The sequence below is a fragment of the Otolemur garnettii genome, unplaced genomic scaffold (genome assembly GCF_000181295.1).
Source record: "Otolemur garnettii isolate 467f Iridium unplaced genomic scaffold, OtoGar3 scaffold00203, whole genome shotgun sequence".
Lineage (NCBI taxonomy): Eukaryota > Metazoa > Chordata > Mammalia > Primates > Galagidae > Otolemur > Otolemur garnettii.
This window is the reverse complement of record NW_003852598.1, coordinates 988,893-1,013,380: the sequence shown is the minus strand read 5'-3', so window position 1 is coordinate 1,013,380 and position 24,488 is coordinate 988,893. Positions and strand designations below refer to the sequence as shown.

Sequence of the window (24,488 nt, the reverse complement as noted above, 5' to 3'; positions counted from 1 at the left end):
GATGATATCCATACCCCTAAAATTTTGCCTCCAAATTAGTAAGGTAGAGAACCTAATTACTTAATCCTCTGCCTGTCAAACTATCCTTACAAGCCCTATCTCCTCAGTTCTTGGGGAGGTGGATTTGAGAAGTTCCTCTCCCCACTTGGTACCGCATGGAATAAACTCCCTTCTGTAAACCCTGCTGTCTTTGGGTACCGCCTTCCTCCTGGGCAGTGGGCAGATGAACCTGATGGGAAGGAACAGGAAGGAACTTGAAAGCTATTCCCTTATTTGTCCCTTAGAAACATTCCACCAACATTAGTGATATTTTATAGAAAGGCAGGTCTACTCATGGTAATTGGGCTGGCATGTTTTCAACTCTTCAGCATAACTATCAATGTGCAGTCATAGAGGAGTCTGGAAGAAATGAAATTAAATCGTTAACTAACTCGCTATCTTTAATTCTGTCTGGGAATATCTTCTCAGCACCTTCATTGTCTTCCCCTTTCATATTTGATCTGTTCCTGAAAATTGAAGTTCTGTGAGCATTTATATCTGATAATAAATCATCACATATTTAAATATGTATTACTTACTATGTAGTGACATATTCAATGCGATAGTAAGGACAAATCTGAGAATATATAATTAATAATTTAGAAAGGCACAAATTTGCAAAATTCTATTGTGTTTATCACAATTTCTAAATGTATTTTTTCCTGATTATAAAGGTAAAATATATTCATTAAAAAAGAGTTTATCCATTTTTCTGAAAGAAGAATTTGGAGCTTTTTGCTGATAGACCTGTAAAAATCTATTAACTATTAAATATATTAAGACTTTCCCCATCATATACTTTAAAATTTTTGGATGAACAGTTTATCTCTTTATTCTGCCTACTCCCCTTTTTTACTATCAAAAAATTACATCATATATAATCTTATTTTTTACTTTTAAATTTCTTTTTTGAATTCTTAAAAAGAATCTTCCCTAAGCAAATAAAAAATTAAATAGCAAATTAAGTAGTCACTTGTGTTTCTTCCTAGGTTGTTTTGTAGGAGTTTCCTCACAATTTTTATCAATTAATTGTATAGAATGAGATAACAGAACAATTCAAAAATGAAAAAAAAAATTTCTTCAAAAGTTGGTATTTTTAAAAGGTAAGCCAGTAATGACACAAATGGACAGCTATTATATGTAAAACACAGCTGAAGTTATCCCGAAGTCATGGCCAATGTTGTATTTGGGAAATCAAAGGAAAAAAGCACAATATCAAAAACGAAATATTTCAAGATGACCACTATCAGTACTAGAAAGACACATCTGTCATAATGGTAATTGGCTAAGAGTCATAAAGGTAATTTGTAAATCATATTTATAGTAAACTGATATTGACCTTCACCAGCACTATGAGGGTTATAGGAAAGATAATGTCCATACATATGTTTACATGTAACATCAATTAAATTATAAAAGATTACCTAGTGCTAGTATAAGAGTGGAAGAACTGGTATAAATAAATACTACAGGCCATATAAAGTGATCCTCGAGTTAGCAAACAACGTGGCCATAATCATTAGAACCTTCAACTAGACATCTATGCTCTGGGGATTTTAACCTTCATTTTTTTTAATAGAAAGTAATGCGTCCAAAGGTGTTCATTTCTAAACTGTTTGCAGACAAAAGAAATAATTCGAATGTTTAAAATTGTAATGAAATATGTACTCATGAAGTAATAATCATAAAATGTATACAATAATTAAAAACTATGAATTTTAAAAATAACACAAAACCATATGCATCCTAGGGTTACAACGATGCTGAAAATGATCATGAACAAGCCTGAAAAGAAACAGAAATGCAAACAGCATATGCTCCAATGGTGACAAGAGAGATAAAATTTCTCTTTTTAGAAAAATGTCTTTGGTTATAATATTTGTGGTATATTAGTAAAAAGCCTCATAAAGGCTTCAGACTAGTATTTCTTCTTGTGTATTCTGCCGGTGTCCAGTTGTTAGTCCAAAAGGCTGGGTAGGGCAGGGCAGATGAGTAGAGGGGTTTGCTTTGTATGTTTATCAGTTTGGTTTTTTCGCCAAGTGAATATAGGCTGAGTGTATGATATTTAAAGACGTTTTAACTGTGTTTGTTGTTTTCTTTGGGGCTGTTTGTTCATTTGATGACAGAACTCTCAGACACCATTTTAGAAGAATAAAAACATAATAATAAAGTCATTTCCCAAATTTACTTTGACATAGAACTTGCTTTGATGAAGCATTGCTTAAGACTAGGACTCCACAAAAGACACACACAATGTGCTCCTCCATACCACAGAGTCCATTGAAAACATTTGCCATATTAAGATCTCTATCAATTTAGGGGCCACTTCTGTCTCTCATACTCTATAGCATAATTACAAAATTGTGTACCCTTTAATGTACTCTGGTTGATAAAATGCAACCTTATGTTCTTACAAAAATTATACAACACTATGCAATACAATAACTCAAGGAAACTTAGTGTGTTTTCTCACTAAGAATTCTCAAAGAAATAATTCTCTTAATGCACATTTAGATATTGTAAAATGGATATTTCCCTGTGCATTAAAATTTCTATAAACTACTATTCACTCATGTCTTAGAAGGGTTAATATATTTAAATTAAAGTTTACTGTATTATTCCTATATTTACTGACCATATGCTAAATTTTGATATATATTGTAAGATATAATTAGATTAATAAAGCTTAGCCCTGCTGTGTAGTAGTGGATGGAGCCAGGATAATAAATATTACAATATAACTCCAAGACAGGGTACAACATAAGTAAGTTACAGGTAAAGGGATATAGAAGTTAGGAGGAGAGAGAATCATTTTAAGGGATCAAACACAGATATATGAAGCAGGGAGGTTGCATACTAGATGGACTTAAGGGACTCCTAGGCAGACAGCTGAAAAGGAGTACAAGGGGATCATGAAGGAGAGAAAGGGGTTCACTTTGAGAGTAAAGCTTCATTCTTGTCAACGCATAGGTCTCCTTTAGTGGATCACAAGAATATCTGTTCAGAATATAAGCTTGACTTGGAGCATGGGAGCCCTGCGTGGTAGGCTAAGGCATTTAGAATTCATCTCTTGGATACAGAAACACACCAAATTTCTTTTCAGCAAGAAAGATTACAAATATGAAAAATTAACTTGGTGCAAGTGCATCAAGACTAGAGGACATAGCATTGGAGAAATGACACTCAGGAACAGAGATAGAAAGACTGAGACAGAGAAAACATTAAATTCTGTGACAAAAGGACAGGACAGTATTAAGTAGCAGTTTGGAAGCTTTGGGATGGATCAAAACTATGTCATCAGAAACCAGCAAGAAGAAGGAGTTCAGAATGTTGAGATGTCAAGAACTGTCAATGAAAGTGAAAGAAAAATCAATTAGTTAACCAGAATCTTGACTATAACCAATATAGTCAAGAAGGAAATTTTAGAAGTATTTAAATACATCCAGTGATTCCACCCACAATCATCTTTAAATTTTAATACTATCGTAATAGCATTATTGCAAAATGGCACAATCATAAAATACATTTGGGACATGGGCTCAAAAGAAAATACAAGTGAACACTCCCTCTCACCTTCCTAAACTCACTGGGGTCAGAAAGCTCCAAAAAGCTTATTTAAGCAATTCTTGAAGTCATTCCTTTAATGACGAGGACAGAATTATTTTCTAGAAATGGAGTCCATCCCTATAATTTTATTTTCTGAGATCAAGTAGATCGAGAGGGCAACATTAATTTATCCATTAACCCTGTCCATTTCCAAAATGTGGAACAGAAATTGGTCAGTTCAGCATCTTCGAATATACCACGACATGATAGCAGAATTCTTGAGACTGGAGAAGTTATTTACCCCAACCAATGTTTGGGAGAGAAATCAGGAAAACACGTTAGACCTTCTCAATAACATTAATCATTAGAAAGGTTGATTTTTAAAATATTTACTAATCCTTTTAGCTATTCACATTAGCTCTACAAATCCAATAGCACCTCTGTGTCCTGCTCGTGTGTCAGTACTCACTAACTTGGCCTATTTTGGACTTCAGGCTAACGTTTCTGGACACCCTGCTATGTATTATTGCAAGCATAAAACAAGTGTGCAAGGAGACTGTTTCCGTTGCTATGGAAATATCATTTAATTTCCTAATTAGCAGGTATATAAATGCAAAACCATAGCATTTGATTATTTTCAAAGTTTAGCAACCAAGTCTATTGTTCATGTCTGAGAACAAACTCCCCCTGTTTTCAATGCTTTTATTTAAAGTAAGAATTAAGTGCTTAACCTGTCTTGTGTTTTAATGCTTATAAATTGATTTGTTGTACATGACAGAAATGAAAGAATGAATCAAGGACTATGGGTAAGTCATTTGTTATTCTCCTCAAGCAAGATATATGAACATACCTACTCACTAATAAATAAAAACTAGTGACGGCATTTTTCTTACAAAAGAATTTCTTTAAACCGTAACTTCCCTAGTGATTATAATTTACAAAAGGAGGTTATAATTGCAAAACTGGATTTTATATCTGTTATATAAAGCTAAGTATAACTAACAACTTTTCCTCTCCTCCATCAAATTTTGCCTAATTTGAGTTTTGCAATAAGGTGAGAAAGAATATAAATATCACAGAAGCATAAACTTCTAAAAAGTAGTAAAATTCTAAAGCCCATTTCTTTCTACCTCCTGAGGAAACGAATTCACGAATGAACTATCCTATCCTGGGTGTCCTCCTATGCTCAAACTGCTCCATTTAAAACAAAGCAAATTAAACTAAGCCTCCCCTTTATAAATGTCCTTCATTTGCCTTTCAGCAACCAAGCCTGCCAAACAACTTGGGAAACACACAACATCTAATTTCTCTCCTCTCAGCAACTCCTCAGCTCAATGCTATTAGATTTCTCAGCTGACCCCTGGCTGAATTCACTCTGGCAAAGAGCAGACAGGATCCACGTGTTATTCAACAAATACAGTGGCCTCTCTTTAGTCTTTAACTTCCTTGATCTCCGAATAACATCTGGTGATCACGTTTCCCCTATGGAAACAGTAGAAACTTGGAAAACTCTTCACTCCTGAGAAGTTGAGGAAAATCATCCACCAACCTGACACTTACCTTCCCCTTCTCCACCACTCACAACTCAGATGGCCCTCAGACCAACAGTGTGAAAACTGGAGTTTCAGTATAGAGGTATGTTTCTGCTTTCTTGATACACTATTTCTGCTGGTTGTATGACAGTATTGGTAAAAGCCATTTTTTTTTTTTTTTTTTTTTTTGTGGGAGATGTGAGGCACACTGTTAACAAAAGATACTTTTCTTTTTTCTCTCTTGTACTGAAAGGGTATTTTGCACCAGCAAAGAGTTACACCACGAGAGTTACAGTTTAGTAAACTTCATTTGCTAAATGTTACCCGCACCAAAAATCAATTAATGTAGTGAGATGAAGAATGTAGCTAGAAGGAAAGTTCTGCCGGCTTTAAATGTCAGAAACCAGAATGAAGGGAAACCAAACCTAACCTCCCATCACAGCAAGGCTTCTGAGCAGAGCATGAACTAGTTGGCTGTGGGGTTAGTGGCTGCTGACCTAGCTTCATTCCCAGCTGAGCCCCAGGGGTTGCTCCTAGGTTGCATGACTGCTACAATCTGAGACCTACCCATGAGCTACAATCCTGGCCACAGAGAGCTCCCTGGCCTCAGCCTTCCTCATCTGCTTGGTTATTTCTTGCCCTTCCTTTCCCATGCTGGCTGCCATAAACAGGAGACCTCATAGGTGGAAGAAATGAACACGTGCAAGATTTGGTTTTACAATCTGTCTTTCTTTGCCTCTGTATGCTCTGGATAAAAACCCAGACCAAGAGTTTGAAGCAAGAGTTACAGATCTCTCTTCCAAGGGTTTTTGTTGTCTTTCCAAATGGCTGATTTCTTTGAATTCAGTAGTAAATACCCTCATGAGATTCCACTCTTTCTTTGCCATCAAATGTCTTTCACTGTTTGTCCCTTCAGTGTTGATAATCCTAAGGGTGCAGACTCCATACCTTCATCATGGTTCATGTGACCCACTGGGCCCTTCATCACATGCCATGGTTTAACTATCACCTCCATCTTTGCTCCAAAATTTCAAATTGAATAAAAACAATTCCCAAGTTCAGACCTTATTCACAAATGTCTATTGAAGATACGTATCTAGAAGCCCTGAAAATTCTTCAAATTTAACATCATTAAAACCAAACAGCACCTTACTCCCAAAGGACATTCTGCAGCAGGAGAGAAAGTGGTAACATTCAGTGGTACTGGTATTCTCACGATTGCCTTTGCCCTAAATCTCTCACATCCAGATGGTTCCTAATTCCTCTCACTTTTATACAGTTAGTGCTGTTGTTTGCATCCCTCCTACCTCCTCATGCATCATTTGTCCTATAAGCTCCCTGGAACTGCATTATTGTTGATCCCTAAATTTATAGTGATATCCCTACCTTCATGCTTTCTCCCCAAATTATGCTGTTTCCTAATCTGTTTTTACAGGAAATTTCTACATGTTCTTCAAGTTCCCATTCAAATGTGAATCTTCTTGAACTTTTTCTAATTCTGTTTTAAACACTCCTTCGTCATTGCTATCTATAACTTCACATATATGAATAGCTCTACTCCACGTCACTCCTTTAGTTGTCTGTGCATGGGTCAGCCTTTCCCACTATAAGCCATTCGATGTCCTATGAGTAAACACCATGTCCCACTTATTGTGATATCCCAAAAATCCACATCTCATTGTGGTACCCCAAATAGATTACTGCATCTAAGAAAGGCCATTTAAATAGGTCTTTTCAGCTATATTATGGTTAAAAGTCATAAAAGTAATTAAAATACCATTTTCATAGTAAAATATTCAATTTTGTCATTATATGAACAAGCTACATTTCTACTCCACAATGAATATAAATATTAGCTTTCAGTTCATGTCTTGTGAAAAAAAATGTGATTCAAACTTATGACGAGGAACAATTTCTACTTTCCAAATGGAAAAACAAATAAAGCCACAAATAATTATTTGATTATTTGCCTTACATTTTGAGATATAATTCATATGCCATAATAATCCACTGGGTGTTTTATAGCATATGCACAACCAGCATGCTCAACCCTCATTACTATCTAATTTTAGAATTTCCATTATCTCAAAAGGAAATCTCATACTTACTAGCATTCACTACCAATTCCTCTCTTCTCCCAGCCCTGGACAACCACAGGTTTATTTTCTGTCTACACAGGTTTGTTTGTTCTGAACGTCGTATATAAGTTGAATCATACAATATAGGATGTTTTATATTTGGCTTCTTTCCCTTAACAAAATGTTTACAAGGTTATCCAAGTTTTTGCATGTATCAGTATGTATTCCTATTAATACCACAGGCTGACTATTATCCCATTGTACGAATATATCATATTTTGTTTATCCATTCATTATTGATAGACATCAATTTTTCCCACTTTTTGGCTACAATAAATACTGCTGTGAATATAAATGTACAGGTTTAGTACAATATATGTCTTTATTTCTCTTGGAGAGTTAAATAGTTGGGTCATTAGGTAATTTTATATTTAACTTTGGAGTAGCTATCAAACTGCTTTCTCATGTGACTGCAACATTTTACATTCCCACCAGCAATGTCTGAGGATTCCCATTTCTCAACATCCTCATTAACGTTTGTGTTATTGATAATCTGTTTTATTAGAACGTCTATAGACAGTGTAAATTGGTATGTGCTTCTGATCATCACTGACTGAATAACTAGTGATGCTGAGTATATGTTCACGTGCTTAACTGACATTTGTATGAGTTCTTTGACAAACGTCTATTCAAGTCTTTTGCCCATTTTCATATAGGTATTCTTTTTAAGTATTAGTAACTCTTTGTATATTTTGGAGAGTAGGCTTTTATTTATATGATTTGTAAATATTTCCTCCCATCTGTGGATTGTCTTTCACTTTCTTGATGGTGTCCTCAGACGCACGTACGTTTTTAATTTTAATGGAGTCCAATTTATCTATTTCTTTTTCTTTCATTGCTTGTGTTTTGGACATCAAAACCACTGCCGCATCCAAGAAACAACTGCCTCATCTAGAGACAATCAGATCTATATCTATGCTTTCTTTTAAGAATTTTATAGGGTGGTGCCTGTGGCTCAAAAGGGTAGGGTGCTGATCCCATATGCTAGAGGTGGCGGGTTCAAACCCAGTCCCAGCCAAAAACTGAAAAAAAAAAAAAAAGAAAAAGAATTTTATAGTTAACTCTTACATGTAGGTCTATGATTCATTCTGAGGCCTATTACTAATTTTTGTGTATGGGGTAGGTTAATAGTCTACATTCATTCTTTTTTATGTAAACATTCCGTTATCCCAGTACCCTTTGATAAAAATCATTATTCTTCCCCCCATCAAATTGTCATGTCACCGTTTTTGAATTATCAATTGTCCATAAATATGAGTTTTTTTGAATGCTCAATTCTATTGCACAGATGAATATGTCTACGTTCAGCCAGTACCACTTGATTACTGTAATCTTTCAGTATGTTTTGAAATTGAGAAATATGACTCTTCCAATTTTGTTCTTCTTTTATAAATTGTTTTTGAACATTCTTACCTTACATATAATCTAAAGATGAACATGTCAGTTTCTACCAAAAAAAGTGACAACCGGGATCTGGATAGCAATAGCACTGAATCTGTAGATCAATTTGCCTTCTTAACAATATTAAGTCTTCTCATCATTGTTCACCAATATCTTTACAATTATTTAAAGGTCTAAAGACCTAAAGTTTAAGGTCTTCCTTAAACTTTTCCAGTGACATTTTATAGTTTTTAAAATTCGAAGCCTTTGATGCTTTTGTATTACTAAATATTTGCACATTCTTAAGTGAAAGGCACAATAGTAATAGTATATATTGTGTCATAATTATAATGAAATACAAGAAATAAAATATATTCAAAGTCAGTGTTCTTCTACCTAATGAAACATTTTATAATGCCATTTATTCTTTTGATATATTTTAATATACTCCTAAAGGAGAATTTTCATATAGTATTAACTTGTCTTAGTTAAGAACAACACTGCAACTGTAAGATAAAATGAAAAATAAATAATATCTGGATTAAAAAGGTCAGCTAGTCATAATACCAACAGCAAACAAAAATATCTTTTCAAAGGCAGCCAAGCATCAAGAAAATTTCACCTGATAAATATAAATGTTTCAAAGTTTTCAAGAAAATTAGAACAGAAAACAGCTATGTGCTGCTAATTGATAGTTTTATTCAAACATTATTATTATTCAATTTCATCCTTATTTGTGTAATTCTGTAGGAAAACACAGTTAATTACATTTTTAAAACTAGAGAGAGCATTTCAGCATTAATAAAAATCTCTTACAATTCTATGAACCACGACTTGTCACTTGCTACCAATTTCACATCCCCACTTAGCATTCTACAAAGATAAATGCCTGTTTTTAGCCATAGAAATTATATCATCTATTTAAACTATCTTAGTGTGGATCATAGGATTTTAAGGTGACGGGTTCAGTAATGATAAATCAATACTGATATGTATGCATAAAGCCTACACCAGAAGAATAATTATAATTCAATGCAATTACCCCATTTTCTCAGTTTGCATCATCAGCAAAAGGTTTTCATATAAAATAACTATTTTTCATAATAAAAGAAGATCATGAAAATAATATCATAAAGTTAAGCTTCCCCTCAAGTTTGAATAAGAAGGTCTCAGTGTCAATAAATAAAATTCTGAGCAGGAACTAGACACTCCATAGTCTTCTAGGGTGCTTAACTGGCTATTGTGTCAATACTTATACATTTCTAAAAAAACCATGCAGAGTGCTGAATGGAGGTGTTGTGTAGTAAAACAGCTTCAACATACAAAGGATGACCAAATTATTAAAAGTATCAGGTAACCAAAGAATAAAATTTATTTTTATAAAAACTGTTTAATAAGTATTATCACAATCAAACATGTTACTATAATCATTGATTGGATCATTGTTCACGTAAGTCAGTCCAAGATCGACAAAAGACATAACCTATGCCTTTGCATGGCATATAAAAAACAAATCATCGGGCGGTGCCTGTGGCTCAAAGGAGTAGGGTGCTGGCCCCATATGCCGGAGGTGGCAGGTTCAAACCCAGCCCCTGCCAAAAACTGCAAAAATAAATAAATTAATTAATTAAAAAACCCAAATTATCATGAAATATTTAGAAAGGTCTATAAAAGGGCTAAGTAAATATCTGGAAGTGAGCATCTGAAATCTACACACTGCCTTGTGCTTACTACAAAGGGAAAGATTCACAAATATACTGACACTGGTATAAATCATATATTTGGGTTACTATGGAAGACACAGATATTGAGGATAATTTTAAAAACGAAAAAGTGTGTTTGGGCAACAGTATAAACAGTGTATTTCAGATCAGGTGATTGTCTCGTTCACACAATCTAAGTTAGAAGACAAAAAATTTTTAATTTAAAATTAGAGGAAACTAAAGGAAAAATTATGAGTATGATATTTTATCATTTTCATGCAAATAAGAATTGCAAATGTGTGAGAGTGTATGTGCATATACACGAAGTTCCTGTGCAATTTAAAATAGTGTGCGATTCAAAATTGCACATGAACTTTATGAACATCCTGCACATATACTTGAACTGTCATCTTAACATATGAAAAGGTCATACTAGTTGATAAGGAAAACACAAGGACAATTTTTTTAAACAAGTAACCTATTTAATTAGGTGACTACAGACAAACCAAAGCAATAAATCAAAAGAAATTCTACAATGGCAATGGCTTATTAGAAAAATGTAAATTAAAAAAAAAACCTTTTTCACTAGTAATTAAAAACTACATACAAGATGGTACTAAATGCAAAATGAGAAATACCTTCTTTTACTGAACGACATAAAAAAGACTACTTGAGTAAATAAAGACACATGCCAATGAAAAGTTGTCACTTCTCCCTCAGAATTATCTTAAATTAAATAGAATACTAGCTAAAATACCAGTGGTGTTGTGTATGAAATCTGGTAACCTGATTATCATGTTCTATTGGGAAAAAATTATACGAATAAATAAGAAACACTGGAAAAAGTAAAACTATCACCTACCGGATATGAGAACATACTATAAATTATAGAGTATATCACTATTTCAGTAATAATAATAAAACTCTTTATACTTAGAGAATATACATCAGTCTTATAAATTTTTTTTTTTTTTTTTGAGACGGAGCCTCAAGCTATCCCCCTGGGTAGAGTGCCATGGCATCACAGCTCATAGCAACCTCCAACTCCTGGGCTCAAGCGAGTCTCCTGCCTCAGCCTCCCAAGTAGCTGGGACTACAGGCACCCGCCACAACGCCTGGCCATTTTTTGGTTGCAGCCATCATTGTTGTTTGGCGGGCCCGGGCTGGGGATTTGAACCCGCCACCTTAGGTGTATGTGGCTGGCGCCTTAGCTGCTTGAGCCACAGGCACCGAGCCAGTCTTATAGATTAAAATAAGATAAATAACTCACACAGAAAACACTGGCAAACATATGAGCATGCTCCTCACAGCAAAAGCAAAACATTAGGATAAAAACAAATGAAAAGATATCGGCCTCCCTAGAAATCAGGGAAACAAATTCATAAAAGAGAGAGAAAGAAAGACAGAGAGAGATCGCTCTCACCTGTTCATTGGTTAAGCTTTACAAGTTTAAAGTTATCATATATTGGCAAAAGGGTAAGGAAATGTGCACTTTCTTATCTTCTGTTAGAATGCAAGTTGGTACTACCATTTGAAAGAGCAATTTGACGTTAACTGTTAAAATCTTCAATGCACACATCTTATAACCCAACAATTACAAGTATCTGCCCTTTTAAAAAGTACATTAGTGGACAAAGAACCTGAATAAGGACGTTCATTAGAGCATTTCCTGAAATAGCAGAAACAAATCGAGTATTCATAAAAACAAAATGTACAATGATGCTATAAAATAATAAGCAATAGTTAAAAAATAATGGCATGTATTGTCATGTACTAGCATGGAGATGACTCTAAACTATACGTGAAAATGAGGTGCAGAATACACTACCACTTAAATAAGTATATACATATAAATAAATACACACTCATGTGTGGCTTCATAGACCATGGCCACCCATTTATTTGGGTCAGTTTCCTGGAGGTCCCAATGTTTAATCTTCCACTCATGACGTAGTCTGTATTTGAAAGCTGATCAACCCAGGCATTTTATCTCTGTAGGTAGCCAAAACTTGAAAACTTAAATCCTGATAGATGTCGTGTTACACAGAAACTAATGTAGAAAGAGAATTTTTATTATCCTAGAAAATGTTTAGATATATTTAGTTAAAAATAGGATACAAAGTTACATATACCTATGACCTCAGCTGTGCTTCTGAAAACTTCACTATGTGACACACACAGATATATTCAAAGGGAGTTAAAGCACGTAGAAATTCACCAAGTGTTCACTGAATAGTTAGACGCAGTGATTTTTATTTTCCAGATTATTTTTCTTGTTATTTTCTAGATGTTCTACAATGGACATCTATCACTGCAAGTGTAAAAGACAAAACATGTTCCTTTTGAAACAATGTATCTTCTGTTATTGGATTCTTGAGATAGCTCTGTATAGATAAAGCCAAAATATTTCTCACTCCCAGCCTCTCTCCCTTCACTCCAGGCTCACTTTTCAGCTGCTTTCTGAGCAGTTATCAGCTTCCCAGCTTCAGTTCTCTGGAATACTAGTTCTCCATCTCTCCCACTCCTGTGCTTTCTGAACCCATCTCCCTGCTGGTTCAACCCTGTCCCAGTTCCTGGAGCAAAGCAGGATGATTTAAAAAGTATTAATACAAGGTCATCCCCTCCTCCATACCCTTACTCCCATCCTCCCGGGTAGAGCAAAATTTCTGATTCCGTGTCTGCCTGGATTTTTGACCCAAACCACTGTGGAGTCACTGCCGCACCACACTACATATTCCATCATATTCTGTCTGGTACTAAAGTGTTCAGGTTCTTATTTTATACTCTCTCCAGACTGTCAGTTTATGAAATCAGGTACTATATTTTATGTATAGATGGATCTAGGGTTGTGCACCTCAAAGCAGTAGTTTTCATAACTTGTAAGAAAGCATTTGATGGATGGCTGTCATCTTTGACCAGAAATTGTAATATTTGTCCAAAGATAGAATGATTCAGACATTTAATTCAGTCAACAAGCATTTATGAGGGAATCATCATGCACAGATCCAGGACTGACACAGAAAAATAATAGAAATAAAAAGGTATAACTTCTGTTCTTGACATAGAATCTAGAGTGATTGAAGCATTTTTGTTAAACAAACAACCAACCAAAAAAAAAAAGCGAAGAATAATTACTGTTTTGGCTTCTGCCTTAACAAGCAAAACATGAAAATCTTCTTGCCTGAGGTCCTGATTTCACAGATGGGCAAACTGCAATCGAATTTGCCTGCCTGGATTCCAGACTATTGCCAGCACTGACTTTTGCCTCCTGTCCCAACTCCATGGGCCCCAAAGTGCTTGGCTCCAGTTGTCACTATTTGTGTGCTTGCCCATTTTAAAGTGTTCCCTTGGATCCACACTCTCCCCCTCTGGTTCATCCTGTGGGCTAGGGTCTAAATTTCTCCCTTCCTCTTTTCCTAGGGTACCTGCTGTCACCAGTTTTTACACACAGTCCCACAGTAAAAAGCTAGAACTACAATCTACTTTTTTCTCAAAACTCCTCCTCACATGACTGAGAACATAAAACTGTAAGAACGCTGCTGCTTGCTGACCCAACATCCATTGCCCTCTTCCTTGCTTTAACAGAATTGTCACTCTGCTCAACTATCCCTCAACCTCCTCCACCCAGCCACAGGCTTCAGTGACAGCTGACCCCATACCCAGCCCCAGAGGGTGGGTCCTGATTTAATCTCAGCTCCTCATTCACAGATTCCCACTCCCCTTGCTCTTGACTGGACTGCTCATGGACTCACTGCTGGCCCGTGAGATGAGAGAGAAGACTTCAGGAAGAGGCTTTTGGCAAAACTTTCCTCGTTCTGCAGGAAGAAACAACGCTGGCATGATGGTGTGTTAGGAACTAAAGAAGCCACCTTGCTGCTGGCTGCACATGAGGTCAACACACAGTGGGGATGGAGCCAAGGGGACAGGAGGAGGAAGCAAAGCTCAGATCTAACCCTGGAGCCCCCTAACCTATGGATTTCTTGTCACTGTCCAAATCTTTTCCCATGTACTTCCTTTTTCCTGCTTCCAGGTGACATAGACCAGTTTTAACCAGCACGCCTCTAAATAAAACAGCACACTTCTACATACATATCAGCAGCTTTGTTTTTTGTTTCAAAGGAATAATTTTAAAATGAGAATCTGACAGAGATTTGTGTTGTTTTTAGTTTGAAGCTATTATGAGTAAAGCTGTTATTAATTTCATGTACAAGCTTTTGTACATATGCTTTCATTTCACCTGGGAGTGGAATTTCTGGATCACAGGGGAAGAGTATTTTTAACACTGAGAGAAGCTGCCAAACTGGTTCCCAAAGTACTACATTCCCACCAGTAATGCATGAGTATCACAGTTGCTCCACAACCTCTCCAAAACGCTGAACATCTATATATTTTCTTGCGTGGAATATTTCTTCACATATTTTGTTCACGTTTTAGTTGGGAGTGTCTCTTATTGAGTTGCAAGAATTCTACATACACTGTAAAGAATGTCCCTTTTAATATACATAGGGATACATAGATCTAGCAAATCTGTACCTTTTAATAAATTAAATAATTTTATTTAATTTTTGATAATGTCTAATATATCTTTTCTTTTAAATTTTGTGATTAGTCCTTAATGAGTCCTACATGACCATTACCAAATCCAAAATTATGAAGATTTTTATCCTAGGGTTTCTTCTAGAAGTCTATGTATTCAAAATCATAGACAAATCTCAAAAACATCAGCTCAATTCAAGAAGGAAAGCAAAAAGGATTACGTATTTTGTGATTCAAACCTATATTCCCTTCTAGATCAGGAAAAAACATCACGTATCACAAAATTAGTGTACAGAGATAGAAAGGAAATCAGTCACCAGGGAAGTTCCTAGGGGAAAGGAAATACTTCAGATTTTAATTCCGGTCATGGTTACACAGATGTGTTTATCCGTACACAACAAACCACTTAAAATAGGTGCATTTTATTTAACATAAGACATACATAAGACACAGTTGATTAAAAAACTGTAATGGGAATTTGGAGCTGGATTGGCAGGAAGGCTGGTGACCAAGATTGTGAAGTAAGTCCTCTGAAGTAACATTTAGCAGATAGTCAAGGCTTTACTATGCCTGAGGCAGAGATATTAACCTTAAAGCATATATAACTTCTTAACATTACCTCATTCTAAATGCATAAATGCCATAAAGTCTTTCATAGGCATTAGCATGACTAGAATAAGTCGACCACAGACTGGGCTGGTCCCTAAATGGGGGGACCAACCGCCTTCCTCTTTCAATGCAGAAAGAACCTTCAGAACAAAGAGAGAAAGGGATGGAGAGTAAGAAACACCAAACTTCTTAGCTCTCCCTCAGCACAGAGCCTCTACGAAGCTGCATGTACAATTTTATTGAGAAAGAAAAAGCATATGCCCCTGAAGTGAAAGTTTCTTCTAGTGTAGTAGCAGTTTCTGTTCCAAAAAGAAAAAAAAAAAAAAAATGGGACACAGAGGAAAATAAATCACTATACCTTGAAATTTTAAGGGAAACTCACAAGTAGGGTTATAGAATTTTATAGCTTGATATCTATATATCTTGTAGCCCAAGTCACTTAAAATACAGGTGAAATGAATAAGGTTTCAGGAGTTTGAGGCTTGTCTAGTCATCAAACCAGTTAATTACGATAGTTACTCTACCTGGAGGAGGAATGAAGCTGTGATGATTTAGTGTATTTAAAAAATTATAATCTCTAGCCCAATGCTCTACACTGAGCAGTTATTTTAAAAAAAAAAAAACTGTTGACTGAATTCATGCTAGGTAAAATGTTTTAAAAAATACATAGAAAATATAAGTGGGGTAGAGAGATGAAGTTAGACATAGATTTACTTTCCCCGGTAAATTGGAGTTCTGTATATACTTCTTTATAGTAGTTCTGCATATTAAGGGCAAAAAAAAAAAAAAAAGAACCATACCTTGTGAAACTACTCTGGCAGGTATCAATGCCTAAAACACAGAACAAAGAGGTAAACTCCCAAGAATGATAACATGCTCTTTCCTAGAAACAGGTGAAGACAATTAACTCTTTCTGAAGTGGTTAACGGGCATTTCTCCTTACTCACTAAAAGATGGATTGTTATTCAACAACTGCTTCAGGCCTTAGAAATTTAAGTTAAACTTAGAAGACTAAATTTTCACTAAATCTTCACAATTAAAATATGGGAGCCTCAGATCCTCTGGTGATTTCTGGGGTCACTGTAGTTTTTGAATGGCTTGTGGGAGAACATATTGACATAGTAAGTACCATCAAGAGTTCATGACTTTAGTTCTAAAACATCAGGGGCCTTAAAGAAAGAATGAACTTGGATTTACTGCAAATCCATAAGGAACAATATAAACCCAACTTACATAACATGAACATCTGAGAAGCTTCCTACTATTATGGCTCTGAGACCCTTGAGATAATATAAAACTAAATTATTTATTTTATCCTGACCCTCAATGAATGCAGGAACATTGAACAAGTTAGGATATGGTTTGATTTGCATCTCCCCCTCAATATGCCATATGCCCTACAACTGCGTTATTCGGCTCCCCTCAAACAACCAAGCAAACAAAAGACCCAGATGTTGAAAAATAGCAACATACTGAAAAATAGCCACATGATTTCACATCACTTTTTTTCAGCCATGCTCTGGTTTTAAAAACTGATCATTGAAATTTATACTCGTTTTAAAATAACTAAAGCATAGATTGTATTAGCATGACAGCAAAAACATAGAAAACACTTAATGCTAATTCATTCTGTCTTATCCTAACTCCACCTCCCCTTTTGGTCACCACTGTGACTCATGGGGCACACATCTGCTTTTCTCACATTTGTTAATGCCTGTTGTCCTAATACCTGAACATAATGACCTAATACTTGTATATGTAGATAACAGCTTTTAAATAAAAGGAATGGTAAAATCCTTTTCAATACTAAAGCCCTAAAAACTAAGCTATGTAAATCAAACTATCAATTTGGGCTTTTTTTGTTATGTGTTATAAGTAATAGTTTTGAAGGGGTATAAAATTCAGGGGCAGCACCTGTGGCTCAAAAGGGTACGGCACCGTCCCCATATGCTGGAGGTGGCGGGTTCAAACCCAGCCCTCGCCAAAAAAAAAAAAAAAAAAAAAAAAAAATTCAGCTCTGAGGTAAAAATTCACTGATGATGAAAATAAAAATGTCTAAAGGCAAGATTTCTCAAAAATCTCTGGTCTTTTTATCCAAACTGACTAGATGTAATATACCTGGAAATATTTTATTTAGACCCTCTGAATCTTTAAAATATGAGAAAAATCACAAAATACAAAATGAACATGCTACAGTCAATGGTCATGCCAGCTTTTGGAAATAGTTCCATGTTTATGATGAATATATCTTAAGACAATATTCATGAGATCAATTTTATGTATTATTAGAATTGCAAAGAAATAAATATAAGGAGAATATGTGGGAGAAAGCAATGAAATTGTTTCTGTTAAAGTGGATTAAACATGAACACAACATGAATATCATTGAATATTTATTTCATGGATAAATTTTTCAGAATAGTTTGTGAATCTCAAATAAAAACAAAGGTGTTCCAACAGATGTAGCCAATAAATGGTTGTCACCCCACGCTGAGCAGATATTTAATTTGTTCAATGCAAGTTCCCAGACAAACCCTCTGTCCTCATCACACATCCGTCTCACAGCAAAAAAAAAAGAAAAGAAAAGAAAGAACCTGAAAGATCATAATCTATTTGAAATTATAATAATCTGGGACATCAATAAAAAGGGACTTCAATAAATAGGAAAAGTCTACAATAAAGTTTAAATAAAAACCCTGGAAACACAGATAGCCTAACAGGTACTGGCTTCATAGATATCAAAATAAAATAATCTTTATTATTATATTCCAAGCTATAGTCCTGGAATATTCACTAAGTAAGGCAAAACAAGGGAGAGTTATGATAATTAAAATATTAAATCTTTGTTTCTCAGCAAATGTCAAGTCTTCCCTTTGCCTTGAAGTTCAAAGAAAAGACTAAAAAGAATATTCTGGATCCTCTTGAATTCTGTGCCTTGGGATTGGGCTTTAGATTGACAAAGAGCTAAAACAAACTCCGTGGGTAGCTGAACCTTCTGAATAAAAATAGATCCTATACTACAACAAGTTGGCTTCGCCCAGTGATAGCATATTTTCCTTGACTCCATGTATAGCACCACTTAATACACTCACCTGAATGCTAAATATTCCAGTAAATAGTCTCCCTAATGTTCCACCAACACCATGCTTTTTCCTCTTTCTCTGCTTTGGTTTCAGCTGTGGTACCCACCCTGCACAAAATCTTGCCCAGAAATCTCTGTCCAAACTCTAGGACTACTATTGAATATTATCGTTTTCCCTGTCACACTGACATTTCTCTTCTTCAGTATTCATCTCGTACTTACTTGCTCCTTCATCTTTCTAGCACCATAATCATATACTATCTTGGAATGTTTTTAAACCCTTTCTCCAATTATAATAATATTTACTTAATACATGTTTTGTTTGTACCAAGTACTTTGCTAAGCACAGTTAAGCTTTAAAACAAACCCATGGATCACACTCTAGCACAATCCCATTTTATGGATGAAGAAAAATATTTAAACAGTACACAAGAGCACAGCCATTGCTAAGCAGTAGAGGCTGCACCCACATCTAAAGCTCTCTCCAGAGAGCTTGTTCTTTGCCTCTGTGAAATATGACCTCATGCAAACGCCTGTTCTCCCCAGCAAGACAGTAAGCCGAGGTCAAAGAGAGTGTCTTTTACATCTTTCTACCTCTTTGGAATATCTCATAGGACTTAGCGTAAGGTTAAGCAGCTGTTAAAAGCTCTGTGGGAGGGAAGTACATAGAATATATCCAGTACATTTCCTATAGTGGTCCATGAGATATTCTATCGCTCTTTATTTGTACCATACATTCTTAAAGGTCAAGTCAGAGAAAGGCAGAAGCCTCTCTCCACATGAGCTTCTTCAGTGGAAATCAGTCTTTATCTGTAAACTTGATATGGTCAGTGTGGCAAGCTGCTTCTTTAAAGACACTCTTTTCCTCTTCTAAACTTCACATTTTCTTAGTTTTACTCAAGTCTCTCTTCAAATTTTGCTGTAAACAAAATTTCATTTTATTTTATTATTCTTTAATAACTTTGTATATTCTGTTTCCGCTATGTGGACAAATGTTTACAAACAAAGGAAACAAATAAAAGGTGCCTGACTTGCAATAGTAAGCACGGTATTAAAAACCCGGGCATACACCCACATCACTCTTCAAAAGAGAACCAAAAAAACTGCAATAAAGAAAGAGTACAGCTGAGGGAGGTTGACTGCCTCCTGTCCACACTCACAATTGTGAAAACCCACAAATAATAACACAGATGTGGGTAGGAGGAAATTCAGTTGAAAGGTTCTAAGTTAAAACTAACTCATTATGCTCAGATATAATTAATACGGAAGTCTTTCACCAGCTTCATGGCATTCTAGGGAAAGGGGAACACCAACAATAAAAAAACATCCCTATCTAGAAGTTCATTATAAAGTAATGTAACCATTCCAATACACAGAGGGTTGACCATAATTCTGCATTAGAATGTTGGTAACACTGATAATTCCAGCTTTTGCTACCTGGCCAAACAGTCAGCCAAGCCATTAATGGAATTGCACTCCTACCATGGGGAGTTGGGGGAGGGAGGGCCATCATTCCTAATATTACACACTTCCCCAACCCTGACCCAGATGATTTACTGCATCAGCTCTTCATCCCATCAGCACTCAATCACTTAGGAAGACAATTCTCTTCATCTCAACTCCCACTTTACCTTCCCATAAAATTCAAAAGTGCATATTGCACTACTGTCACATCATTTAAATGAAAAGAAAAAAAATCAATAATTTGTTCCACAGCATAGTTTCCTACTGGCACCTTCAGTGAATCCACCATTAATTTTGGTCCCTCACCCACACTCTTAAACACAACACAGCTATTTGAAAGATGTTAACGTTTGGGGTGCTGGCAGTGCTTTTTTGAAAGAAGAATTAAATAGGATAAAACAGAGGCTTCAAAATATTTAGTTTTGATTTATATGTACAGTGTTAAACCCTTCTGAGATGATAAATATGGGAAACATTCTGAACCACAGCTGTCCCGCCATGTACAAATAAACTTTTCAGCAGTAATGCTTGCAAAAAGAACTGCCAAGTTATCACTAATATATGTGATATACTGAGTTAGAATGTAAGCTAAAGAGACCACTGCAGATTGGAGCATTTTTTGAAAATAAGTGATGCAAACCCTGATGAAATTCTCAATTATTAACAATGGTCCTGAAGCTAATTCAACTTTTCCATTGGTGTAAACCACAAACAGAATTACACAGCAAGTCTCACTTTAAAACATCTTCAGGATTCCTATAAAACGGATGAGAAGGGGTAAAGGTATCTGTTAAAGGCGCACAACTAATGCTCCTTAAATGGTATATTTACAAGCATGTGGAGTATAAACTCATTTCTCCAAAAACTGTCTAACCATTATCCTGCTTCGAAGTTAACCCATGATGAACAAAAGTGCATCTCTTCCGCCCTCCTGCTTCCTATTTTCCTAAACCATTCTTTCTTGGTGTTTTGTATGCTGAGCAAAACGTTCCATAAATAATGCTGTGGTGCACAAGCATTAAAGTTTAGAGAGTTTCTGCCTTTGAAGTAGGTAGTGACAGGACCAAGGACACATGGGTTCAATTCCAAGCCAAATATTAGGCGGGTGGTTTGAAAATGTCAATCCGAAGAGGCCTAGGGGAAAAAGCATCCAAGCTTCCACCGCCACCACCCTTCTGCCTCCCCTCCCCTCTTTCTCTCTTGTTCCCATCCTCTCTTCTCTTTCCTTGTGGTTTCTCATGGAGACAATCAAAGCAGGGAAAGCCGGATTTTAAATTAGTGAAACACACACTGGGAATATGTAATTCCCGGGGGGGGGGGACTGGGGGGAGGACTGCTGAAGAGGGGTGGGGGGGACTGTTGGCAACATGTCTAAGTGACAACCCTCCCCACCCCCACCCTAATACAGCACAAATCCATAGATTCTTCTTCGATTCTCTTCTCCTTTCAGTTCCCAGTACTCTATCCAACTTGACCCTTCATCCTAGTAATTTAGGGACCCGCAGGGCTCCGCTGTGCAAGAGTGTGTCTCTCAGTACATGCACCCAATTTTCAGGAACCCCCTGAATCCGGACAGTTGTAGCAGGCAAGGGATGCTCCCACCCTCCCACCGGGGAAGGGGTGATGAAAGCGGGGGGTCAGGGAGATGGAGACAAGAGGAAAAGGATGCGGAGCTGCGCTCTAGGGCGAGTGGCTGAAAGGAAGACGGGGAAGAAAGAAAGGGTGGGAAGGAAGTGGGGCTGGGAGAGAGGAAGAAAGGGATGAAAGAAAGGCTGGAAGGGAGAAAGGAGGGGAGAGGAGAGAGGGATGTTGGGAAGGATGAGGGAGGGAGGGCTGGGGAGCAGGGAGGGAGGAGGGATGGAGAGGGTGGGAGGGAAGCAGGGAGGGAGGGAGACAGGCAAGGATGGAGGATGCTCTGCCCGGGACTCACCTCTGTGGGTCGGTGGGAGTTTCTCGCCTCCTCCTCTTTCTCGCCCGTTCGCAGCAACTGGAGTGCTAACCACAGAAGGGACTGAGGCGGCGGCAGCGGGTACAAGGGCAGCAGCTGCTGCAGCCGCCTCTGGCCGAGGTGCGGTGCCGCCTGCTCTGCCCGCCCGCCCGGGTCTCCGCCTCACTCGGGGCTGGAAGCGAAGCCGCTCCCCCCTCCCCCCGCCCGCCCCGCGTCCAGCCCAAGCGCGAGCGGCAGCGGCCCGGATCGCCGCTAGGGGAGGCGGAGAGTGCGCCTGCGCGGCCGCTCTCTCGCTCGCGCGCCCCCGCGGCCCCGCGGTTCCACGGGGCTGGGAAAGGTACGGCGGGGCGCGGGCGCGCGCGGCCTGGGGAGCTCCCGAAAGGGCGGGGCGGGGCGGAGTTTGGGAGGCGGGGCCGGTTGTGCGCCGCAGGTGGGGGGAGGGGACGCCGGCGAAGGGGCATCGCCGTAGGGCGCAGGTGCCGTGTCCATGACAACCGCGTTACCCTGCGGGCGGGGACCTAGAGCTGAATTGCAGAAGCTCTGAGGCCCTGGGAGAGGCACTGGGTGCGGAATGGTCAGGAGAGGGCCGGAGAGATGGGGCGGGGAGGGAGGGTTGTCGCAGAGTAGGAAAGAAGGGCCAGCCTCGCAGGCGTCCGACACGTGGCAGCAGGAGGGCACGGCAGAGCGCAGAGAAGGTAGCGACTGACGCGGAAGGGACATTTGTTAGCACTTACAGCTCTGAAGGGACAAGGATTGGACTTTATAAGAACCTAGAAGAGGATAAAACCGATGGAATATTTGCTCACTTAACAAGCCTTTGTTGAATGTTGTCTCTGTGGAAAGCATAGTGATTCTTTTATTGATTCTAAGGATATTACCGAGCCCCTAATTTGTACCAGACACTCTTCTTGTTAGGCGTTCTAAGATAATAAAAAAAAATGTTGAGACCCAAGGTTTATCCCCGCGGAGGTTATACTCTAGTTGGGGAACTTACCTAGAGTGGGTAGAGAGCGTATTCCTGCCAGCCACCAATAACTGGGGCTCGCTGGTGGTGGAATGTAACTGTTACAGAGGTGCTAGGAGGAAAGTAGGAACATAGCTACATCAAATGTGAAACGTAAGTTGCAATCACCTTTGTTCTTCTACAGTGCCGAATGACAATTTTTGTTTTGTTTTAACCCAAGAGAAAACAACAAAGACAAAGAAAATCTATAGCAGTTGTATGACACAACTGATGCTTCATTCACAACACGCTGTCTGCTATCCTCACCCACTGGCATCAATGCGTTTGTTCATGCCAACACTTGGACAGCTTTATGTCACTTAGTGCACGCGCTTTTTTTTTCAGTTTCCTTCAATGTTGGCTGTGTCAGCTATTTTTCCTCCTCCTTCTTGTTCCCAAGTTGGCATCTGCAATTGAAAATTATATCAAACACACGTGTCTTTTATTCTCTGCAGGCAATAACATGAGAGCGTTACCTCTGTTCATTCCCCCATCTGTCTCTTCCAATATATTATTGGCTGTTTTTTTTTTTTTTTCTTGTCACAACCACTTGACCAACTTCAATATTCCTGGGAAAAACAAGACAAGAGTCACTAGATGTAAGCGTAAGAAAACTTTAACCCCTCAACTCCGTTTCAGGACCACGGACAGTGATACCGCAAATTCCCACTATCAAGCGTTTTTTCTTGGGTTCTGCCTATAGAACAGGAGAAACAAGCTAAGGAAGGTCCAGGATGTCCTTCAAGAAGTAAATGCTGAGCGCCAAAGACTTTGTATCAGAAGATGTGAACATAGTGAAAAAATAAAAAAGCATACTATGGAATAGAAAATGTAGGGAAAAGTAGGCCTTTAGCTAAAGTTTGAAGAAAGAATGGGTAGTACTTAGAGGCATGGCAAATACTTAGAGGGGATGATTTTAGCCATCGAGGTGGTTAAAATGGGGTTAGTTTAGCCAACCAGGTATTTAAATAAAACAGAGATGGTGCATACTACATGCACTGCTACATGTTATCTTTTTGGAGGCAGAGGACACCTCCGATTTTAAATGGTCCAAGAATGTGGAAAGGGTAAGGTAACCCTATTAAAAAGAGGTAAAGCATGTGCTCAAAGACTGACACTTTTTGTTATTACTATAATTTTTCATTCTATATTCAGGCTGAAGGGGGTAGGCTAAAAAATACAAGCCAAAGAGAAATCAGACACGTTCATCTCTTTAAAGTTCAGAGAATTCATTTATTGTAATTTGTGTGGTTTTAATTAGTATTACATTTATAATTCTTTGTTTTAACTGGCAGAAAACAGAAAGATTAATATAGACCAAGAGTCTTGTCAAAATGAAATTTCCCTTGTTTTTGTTTTGCAGTGACTTTCAAGATGATAAGATATTTTTGAGAGACATTTAAAAGTTATTTGCAAAATATCTGGAAGTTTTGGGCAGCACCTGTGGCTCCGTGGGTAGGGAGCTGGACCCATATAATGAGGGGGGCAGGTTCAAACCCTGCCCCAGC

General features: G+C 37.6%; 1 protein-coding gene across 3 annotated transcripts in view; it reads right to left on the bottom strand.

Moving 5' to 3' along the window:
• CTNNA2 (catenin alpha 2) overlaps window positions 1-22,227 on the bottom strand; it is a 1,095,877-nt gene extending 1,073,650 nt beyond the window's left edge. For all 3 annotated transcript variants that reach the window (XM_012812356.1, XM_003801234.2, XM_003801236.2), the window contains exon 1: window positions 21,960-22,227. The gene's annotated coding sequence lies outside the window, so the exon portion shown is untranslated. The remainder of the gene's footprint in view (window positions 1-21,959) is intronic.
• Between the last annotated feature and the right edge of the window lie 2,261 nt (window positions 22,228-24,488).